The 8,885-nt window shown below is 39.8% G+C and overlaps 1 protein-coding gene across 4 annotated transcripts in view; it reads right to left on the bottom strand.

Moving 5' to 3' along the window:
• CORO2B (coronin 2B) overlaps positions 1 to 8,885 on the bottom strand; it is a 223,014-nt gene that overhangs the window by 143,343 nt on the left and 70,786 nt on the right. The gene's annotated exons all lie outside the window — the stretch shown is intronic.

Raw genomic sequence — 8,885 nt, 5'->3', positions numbered from 1 at the left:
CATAGCACTATGATCTGAGTTCCAGGCTAGTTGGAGACCTTTCTACCTCCTATCTAACCTGTCCAGATTGGCCTAGGATGATTGAGAAAGCCTAGGACAGGAGTGGGGAATCTGTGACCTTGAGGCCACATGTGACCCTCTAGGGTCCTCAAGTGCTGTCCTTTGACCAAGTCCAAGTTTTACAGAACAAATTCTTTTATTAAGGGGATTTGCTCTGTAAAGTTTGGATTCCATACTTATCCCTTACCATAAGCTGTGTGATCTAGGGTAATTCACTTAGCCTTTCTGGACCTTTATTTCTTCTGCTATAAAATTAGAAAGTTAAGCGAAAGCAATTCTTTAGTTCAGAGGTTTGCAAACTTTCTCAGTTCAGTGAGTGTCTTCCTAAGTGTCTCTAATTTTTTCATGACTCCCCTAGGCCAAAAGAAATACTACAGGCTCCCCTTCCCTGGCCTAGGATGATTATGATCAAAGATTTGAATAAGAAGAGTCCCTCTTAAGGCCAAGGTTCCCAAACTGTGCCCAGGGATCACTTTTGAGGGAAACATGGTGATGACACTCTACATTTTCCCAAACAACTAGCTCAAAGTGATGAATTCAGCTTCTATTTTAGATCATGTTATCTTCCTGTCCATGACATTCTCCAATGTTTGAGATATATTTTTGTTTAATTGTACTTTGGATTATACCAGTAACTTGAACTATCTTGTTTGTGATTGTCTTATCTTTGTGAAGCTTGGCTTTTGGTGGTTGTTGTGATAAAAAGCAAGTACTATGCACAAAAAAAAATTTTTATAATATTTTTTTAGATTTTAACAAGCATTTTTAAACACCTACTATTTTCAAGGTAGTGTGTGAAGTGCTTTACAAATATTATCTCATTTTATCCTCATAACAACCCTGGGCAGTAAGCCCAGTTATTATATCCTTTTAACAGATGAGAAAATTGAGGTACATAGAGGTTAGGTGGCTTGTCCAGGATCACACAACTAGTGTCTGAAGCTAGATTTGAACTCAGGTCTTCCTGATTCCAAATTCACTGTGCCACCTACCTGTTCCTATCAACTTGGAACAGGATATGAGAGAGTGGAGAAATCACACCTCTGATTTTAAAGTTTGGGGAGCTGTGTAGTACCAAAAGGCATACACATCCCACTAAAAGGTAGTTCTAGTTATCTAAGAATGAAACAAAAATATTATCTTGTTCTTACAATTTTGGCATATTTTTTCAGCTAGTAAGTGGTTAGGATATAAATACTTAATAAGCTACTTAGACCTAACTAATTAATAAGCAAAACTGTTAAGCATTTCTTTTGGCCTAGGGGAGTCATGAAAAAATTAGAGACACTTAGGGAGACACTCACTGAACTGAGAGAGTTTGAGAACCTCTGAACTAAAGAATCATTCCAGCTTAACTTTCTAATTTTATAGCAGAGGAAAGAGAGTCCCAGAAAGGACAGGTGAATTACCCTAAGTCACACAACTTCTGGTAATGGATAAGTACGGATATGGATAATATACAAAACAAAGTAATGGATAGGGTAATGGTAAGGATTTTCTGAGAGTCAGAAGAGGAGGAAGCTGAAGTATTTAAAATGGAAAACAACCAAGTCTTGACACATTTCTCCATCAAGGTAACATTCTCATTTTTTCCCTTCTACCTTAGAGATAGACTCCTACCTATCAGAGTTAATGCCAGGACAGCTGAAGGAGTTGTTTCAATCTTTCATTCCCCACTGGGAAGGGTTGGATTGGAGCTGGGAAAGACAGGGGTGATAGCATAAGTGGAAAGATTGGAATTCACATTTTCAGGGCCTCCATGGTAGGACCTAAGCCTGTAAAGGATCATAGATTCAGAGCAAGAAAGGCTAAAGCTATAGCTTTAGAGGCTATGGTGTCTAATCTCCTTAAATTACAAATGAGGAAACTGAAGTATAGAGGAAAATGAGGTATAGAGAGTTTAAGTGGCTTGCCCAGGGTCACACAGCTAGCAAATGTCTGAGGTAGGATCTGAACCTAGGTCTTCCTTACTCCAAGTCTGATACCCAATCCACTATATCATTTTATTGTAAAGGTCATCTAGTTCTACCTCCTTATCGTACAGATGAAGTAACTGAGGCCCAGAGAAGTTAATTCCTTGCACTAGGGCATAGAGCTAATAAACCATGAACTAAGGCCCTCAATTCAAACCCTAAGTCCTCTGATTCTAAATTTGAGGTAATTATAATTCCACTTGCACTTTCCATTATATCAGGCTACCTCTCTTGTAGATAAAATCCTTTCTACCTTCTGTATGCCACCCTTCCTTCTTCTTCCATTTCTTTTTAGTAGTCTGATTCCTTAGTGGGGGGGGGGGGGGGGAAATTGTGAATTCGGTAAAGTTTGCTTTGGGTGTGCCCAGTCTTCTTGTTGATAGGTTGGAGATTTAGAAGTAGAAGAGCTTGAGCAGCCATCTAACCCATCCCCTCTTCTATAACAAAGGAAGGCAATTTTCCCTGGTGTCTGCTACCTTTCTGGGACTCAGTGCTCTCACTTCCCTATTCTCTTTTCAAACCATGCTGTCAGGCAAGAATCCATCTTGAGATTTATCCTCTTCCTGCTGCACATCATCAAAAAGGTTTAGGATGGAAGAAACCTTAAAGATCATTGAGTCAGGCATGTAGAGCTAAGAAGGAACCTCCAATGACCTCAAGCATATTCTCTTCATTTTACAGAAAAGGCAAAGAAGTCACTTTCCAAAGGTCACACATAAAGTTAGCTGCAAGGACACAAATTTGAACCTGGGTCCTCAGATTTCAGATTCACTTCTCTTTCCCCTACGCTATTCAACGTTTGTACACAAAGAGAACACCTCTAATTATCACCACTAAGGCATGCACTGAGTAGTTTTTCCAGTATAGGGATGAATTGAGCTAAGCCATCTACAAGCTCACTCAGTTTCCTCTGTAACCAACAAAATCTATTTTTGAGATGGTTGGGTGGGGTTTAAGAATGCTCCATGTGTTGGGAGAACAGTTTTCTCCACATTAATTTGTTCTATTTTGGGGCTGAGGCTACAGCTTTAGCTAGTCTCTTTATATTATAATAACTCACATTTCTATACTGTTAAAGGGGCATAATAATAGCACCTACCTCTCAGGGTTATGGTGAGGATAAAATCTGATAATATTTATAAAAGTTTTGCCAAACTTAGATCACCACTTAAATGCCAGCTGTCAGTAAGTTATTTATTAAGCACTTACTTTACTATGGGCCAGGCACTGTGCTAAGCACTAGGGAAACAAAGAGGGGCAACAGAGGGAAGCTCACAGCCTATTTGGAGGAGATACCAGGCAAACAATTGTGTATAAGCAAGCTATACACAGGATCAATTGGGAGTAATCTCAGAAAAAATGAACTGAGATGAAGGAGGAGTGGGAAAGGCTTCTGGTGAAAGGCCAGACTTGAGGGAAGTCAGAAGGCAGATGAGAAAGGACAGCATTACAGGTATGGGAAAGTGAAAATGCCCATAGTCAGAAAATGAGTGTCTTCTTCAAGGAGGCCAGGGTCATGGGATCATGAGTATATATTGGGGGCAGGAAGAAGCTTGTGTTGTATTTGTCCTTTGTCTTTGAAGAGGACCATGACATCAGGGAGAAGAAGACATTACTTGCACTTGACTTTGTTTTGAGTGAGGGAAGGCTGTGCAAGGTCACCAACCTCACTTTCTCCTCCTGAGCCATCTAGGTCCAGTGACCAGATATTCATCAGGATGACTGGAGATGACCCATCATGCAATGGGAGACCCTGGTCCTTTCAGGCTAAGGTCTTTTCACTTTGAGTGAGATAACTCCCATTCAGTGAATAGGCTTCTTTAAGTAGTTATTCAAGAGAAGGCCCCTTTAATCAAAAAAAGAAAAAAATATCCAAACTGGGAATTCCAAACTCAAGATTCCTGGTCAAAAGAGAAACAGTCACTATTTTGTATTTACATTCACTCTCCTGGGAGGGCAGGGATCTATAGTCAATCTATAAGCTCCACAGTGGGCAGGAAAGAGCATAAGGTATATGAAGATTCAAATGGAGTGGGGAAAGGTTATGAAGGACTTTGAAAACCAGAGGATTTTATGTTTGATCTTGGAGGTGATGGGGATTCATCAGAGATATATTCTTGTTACTTTCAGGTTTACAAAGCAATTTGTTATTTTTCAGTCATTTTCAGTTTTGTCAGACACTGTTTGGGATTTTCTTGGCAAAGATACTGGAGGAGTCTGCCATTTCCTTCTCCAGTTCACTTTCCAGATGAGGAAACTGAGGTAAACAGGGTCAAGTGCCTTGGTCAGGGCCATACAGATAGTAACTGTCTGAGGTCACCTTTGAACTCAGGAAGAAGAGTCTTCCTGATGCTGGGCCAGGTACTTTGTTCTCTCTTCTGTGATATATATACCATCCTGGCTCTCCTGCTCCCTCTGTGACCACTCCTCTGCCTCCATTACCTCTTCTGGCCTTCTCAGAAAGATTAGCTCTTATCTCACTGGTTTTCCTTCTTTATTCTCTTTTCCTCAGTGGATTCACAGACTCATAGAATCTTAAAAATTTGAAAGGCCCTCATAGGCCATCTAGTTTAACCCTAAACCAGGGATGGGGAGTCTGAGGCCTGAAGACCACATTGGACTCTCTCTTTCAGTCAAATGGCCATACTTGAGGACCTAGAGGGCCACATGTGGGCTGGAGGCCACAGTTTCCCCACCCCTGCTCTAAACTGACCAAGACTCCCCTCCACTGCCTGACAAGTGCTCACCCAGAATTTGCTTAAATACATCTACCAAGGGGGGAATTGCCTGTCTGTCTTCTGAGATAATCCATTTCACTTTGGGGTAGTTAGAAAGTTTTTCTTACATCAAGTTTAAGTTTTCCTTTGTATTATTTCCATCTCTAGTGCTTTCTGTCCCCTTGGGCCAAGCACAGCAAAATGAATTTCTCTTTTACATGATAGTCCTTCAAATACTGCAAACAGCTATCCTATTCCACTAACCATATCTTTTTTATTTTTGTTTTTTCTTGAGGCTGATCATTTCTAGTTACTTCACTGAATCCTCTTATAACTTGAATTTGAGGCCCTTCACCCTCCTGGCTGCTCTCCTCTAGATAATTGCCACTTTATCAGGATCCTTTCCAAAATGTAGTGCCCAGAAGTGAACATGATCCCACAGATGTGGTCTGGCTAAAGCAAGGCATTGCTGAGTTATCTTTTTAGTCCTAGACACTTTGCCTATCTTAATACTTCTGTTCTGCCATCTCTCCCTTCTTGCTGGGGTGCGACTGGATATAAACCTATGACCAAGCACATAGGAGAAGGAAGTTGGGGGCAAGGACCAAAAGGGAAATATGCCTAATGTAAGGTGTGAAAAACTGAGACGGGCGCAGCAGGACTTTTCAAGAAAAAAGAGAAGGAAACAAAATGGCCCTTGACAGCGAGGAACAGCCTGCTTCTATCCCTGTAGCTGCATTTCTGCAATAAGACTCTAATAGCCAATCTGTGCCCCCTAGTCAAGAGCAGATTCAGAGGAAAGTAGATGTGTGTGGATGCAACAGTGAAAGGTAAGAGCAGAGTAGGGAAGCCAGGGTAGACAGTGGTGGGAAGAGACAGAATCACTCAGACAGAGGAGGAATTGGCATCTACTGCAAATTGCCAGTGGAGGGCCCCAGCTGCCCTTGACAGCTTCAATCTGAACACTTGAACTGCCTTTCCTTAGGTTTCTGGACTGACTATAAACAAAAAAGTTTGGAATCAGAGCATTCCAAAAATGTTTCTTAAAATTCCTAGATTTTTGGCTTACTTGCAGTCAGGTTTTTGGGGCCTCAAAAGGAATTCTGGGTAGAAAGGAGATGCTTATAGTGGTTACTTAATATATTTGGTTTTATTTCTTTTCTTATTGTTATGAGTAGAGAACTATATGGTTACCTTATATTGAGAGAGCTTCGAATTCAGCTGAAATGCAGTAATGGCTAAGGAGAGAGTGGAACTTTCTAGTGGCTAGGGTCTGAGGCAGTCTGATGAGATACATTCGTATTCACCCTTGGATGGACCAAATTAGCATTGCCACATGTGCTAAATAAATATGGAATGAAGAAATCTTAAAAAACAAATAAACCAGCATTTTCCATTCACTAACTTTAGCATAAGTTACAGCTTATGTCTAATAGGCTATCACTGAGGCCGAGGAAATAGCTAAAATTTCACGTTCAGTGTGAAACTAACCAAATAACAAGGAAGAGTCCTTTGGAGGTTGGAATACTCTTTGGATTCCATGATCTCTCCCATTTGATCCGATAAGTTAAAAGGTTCCCACTTCACGGAAGAACTTTAAATGTGACACTAGGTCTATTTGGATCAGTGTTGGATGTTAGCTTACTGTCTAATGATAAGAATAATTCACATTTTAGAGTATTAAAAAGATGTATGAGACTACTGAAGGGACTTGGCTGAAGGTATCTAATTACCAAGGCAGCACAGATACAGGGTTTTGACTTGGGACTTAGGAAAACCTGAGTTTCAATCCTGCATCAGTGACTAAATACCTTTGAGATAACAGCAGAAGCTATATCACAGTGTTCCTCCAGCAACTAAGACATATCAGCTATTGTCCTATTAGTATCACAGCGTGGTAAAGCTAAAAGGGGCCCCAGACATCCTCTCATCTAAACAAATGACTCTTTCATTTGAAAGGTGATGCCCATGTTTGGAATTGGTAGGGACCTTAGAAACCATGTAGTCTAGTGGTTTGTGAACATTTAAAAAATATTTTTATTATCTTAGTAATTGAATTTCAATATAATTGAGTTTTTTTGTAATCATACATATATATTTTATTTACTTAAACATGTTGTACTGAGAAGGGGTTCATAGGTTTCACTAGACTCCCAAAGAGGGCCATGAAAAGAACATGTTAAAGAATTCCTTATTTATTATAACTCCCTCATATTACAGATGAGGAAACTGAGATTCAGAGATGTGAAATAATTTATTATATAATATATTATTTATTACATATACATACATATACAATGTATATAATATGACATATTGTATATAATTAATGCATCAATACATTACAATCAAGCAGGAACTCTATTTTAATCTGGTTTGGGCCGCACTTGGGAGGTTTGTGGGCAGCATCTGACTCGTAGACAGTACACTGGAGACCTCTGCTTTACTCTGTACCAGGAGGCTTCCCATACAATTCAGCATTTAATCCCATGTTATCCTGAGTGGCTGGCTGTTGCTACTCTACTGTCCCCACCTGTCAAAGCTAGCACTGCCTTTTACTGCTGCATCCCCACAGCACCTAAAATAGAGTGAGCGTCGAGAGTAAATGCCAGTGTCTACTAAAAACATAGGGTTCAGAAATTAATCAAAGAACCCCCTTCCTCAAACTTCTGAAACTCAGTTCCTGAAAAAAGTGGCTTTCTCAAAGTCACACAGCTAGTGAGTAGAAAAATTGGGACTGGGATGCAGATCTCATGACTACTCTTTCCAATGGCTACATGGGACCACTCAACATACATAAAAATCTTATTATACACTAATATTCTCAAAAAACAGACAGTCATGTACAACTTACATCCACACATATACCTACACATCATAGCCCACATCCCTATCCCCTCACACACACACACACACACACACACACCTACAAAATATGTGAGTCAGTGGTCCATCCAATCCAGCTAGTGAGAGTAGGAACTCTCTGAGAAATCACTTCTTTCTGCAAGCTCTATCCAAAAGCCCATTTTCCCCACCCCATTTCCTCACATGGACCTACTATTTTGACCTCCTCATCTCATTTATTTTTTAAGTGACTTCTTATATAAGGCCTCCCCACCCTCATCATCCCCAAGGCAATGAGGTCTCCAGGCATGCTGGCAATGTTTATAGTTGTAAAATAATTTTAAATTTTGAGCGATGATCTCATGAGCCCCAAACAGAGCAGTAACACAGAACATTAAAGAACCAAGGAAAACATCTGGGCTCCTGTCAGGAAGTAATAACTTCCCAGAAACTTGTACAGGCTGTAATAAGCAATATAATATTAACAATGGCTCCCAAGTTAAATCACACCAACAAATTTTCTTCACTCCAACTGACTTGACTCTGATATATTTTGTAGATTGAGTCTTATAAAATTAGCTACCATTATATTATATGCATATCATATTTCCTATGTTAATGAAAAGCAAATGCAACTAAGCTGCATCTAGGAGTCAAGAATCCTGGGTCCTAAATACTGGCTTTGACTGTAATTGGCTGTGTAGTTTAGAGTAATTACATAACCTCTTTGGGACTCAATGTTCTCATTTGTAAGAAGAAGATGACAAAATAGCTATAGTACCTACCTCAAGAGGTTACCATGAGGTTCAAATGACATAAAATATTGAAAGTCCTTGGCAAATTTTTAAAATGTCAGCTGAGGGTAGGATGGTATAGTAGAATGAGAGTGGGCCTCAAGGCCTGAAAGAACTTGGGATACAAGCCCTGCTCCTGTACTGTGTAACCATACACAAGGCCTTTAAACTCTCACTGTCCCCAAATAGCTCTCTAAGATGATATAATAGACATGAGATGACAATCACAAGTCTGAATAGACAGATAGATAGATAGATAGATAGATAGATAGATAGATAGATAGATCATACATACATACATACATAGATATATAGATAGATACATAGATATATAGATAGATACATAGATATTACATATACACATATGGAGAGACAGAGGAAGACAGAGAAAGGTAGAGAGATATGGTTATTTTCTTACAGCACAGTGGGAAAAAATAGCGACTTTGGAGTTGGAGCACCTGGATTTGAATCCTTAAGCAACTTACTTTCAACCCTCT

The sequence above is a fragment of the Notamacropus eugenii genome, chromosome 1 (genome assembly GCF_028372415.1).
Source record: "Notamacropus eugenii isolate mMacEug1 chromosome 1, mMacEug1.pri_v2, whole genome shotgun sequence".
NCBI classification, from domain to species: Eukaryota; Metazoa; Chordata; class Mammalia; order Diprotodontia; family Macropodidae; genus Notamacropus; species Notamacropus eugenii.
The sequence above is the reverse complement of the archived record's forward strand: the minus strand, read 5'-3'. Positions and strand labels throughout refer to the sequence as shown.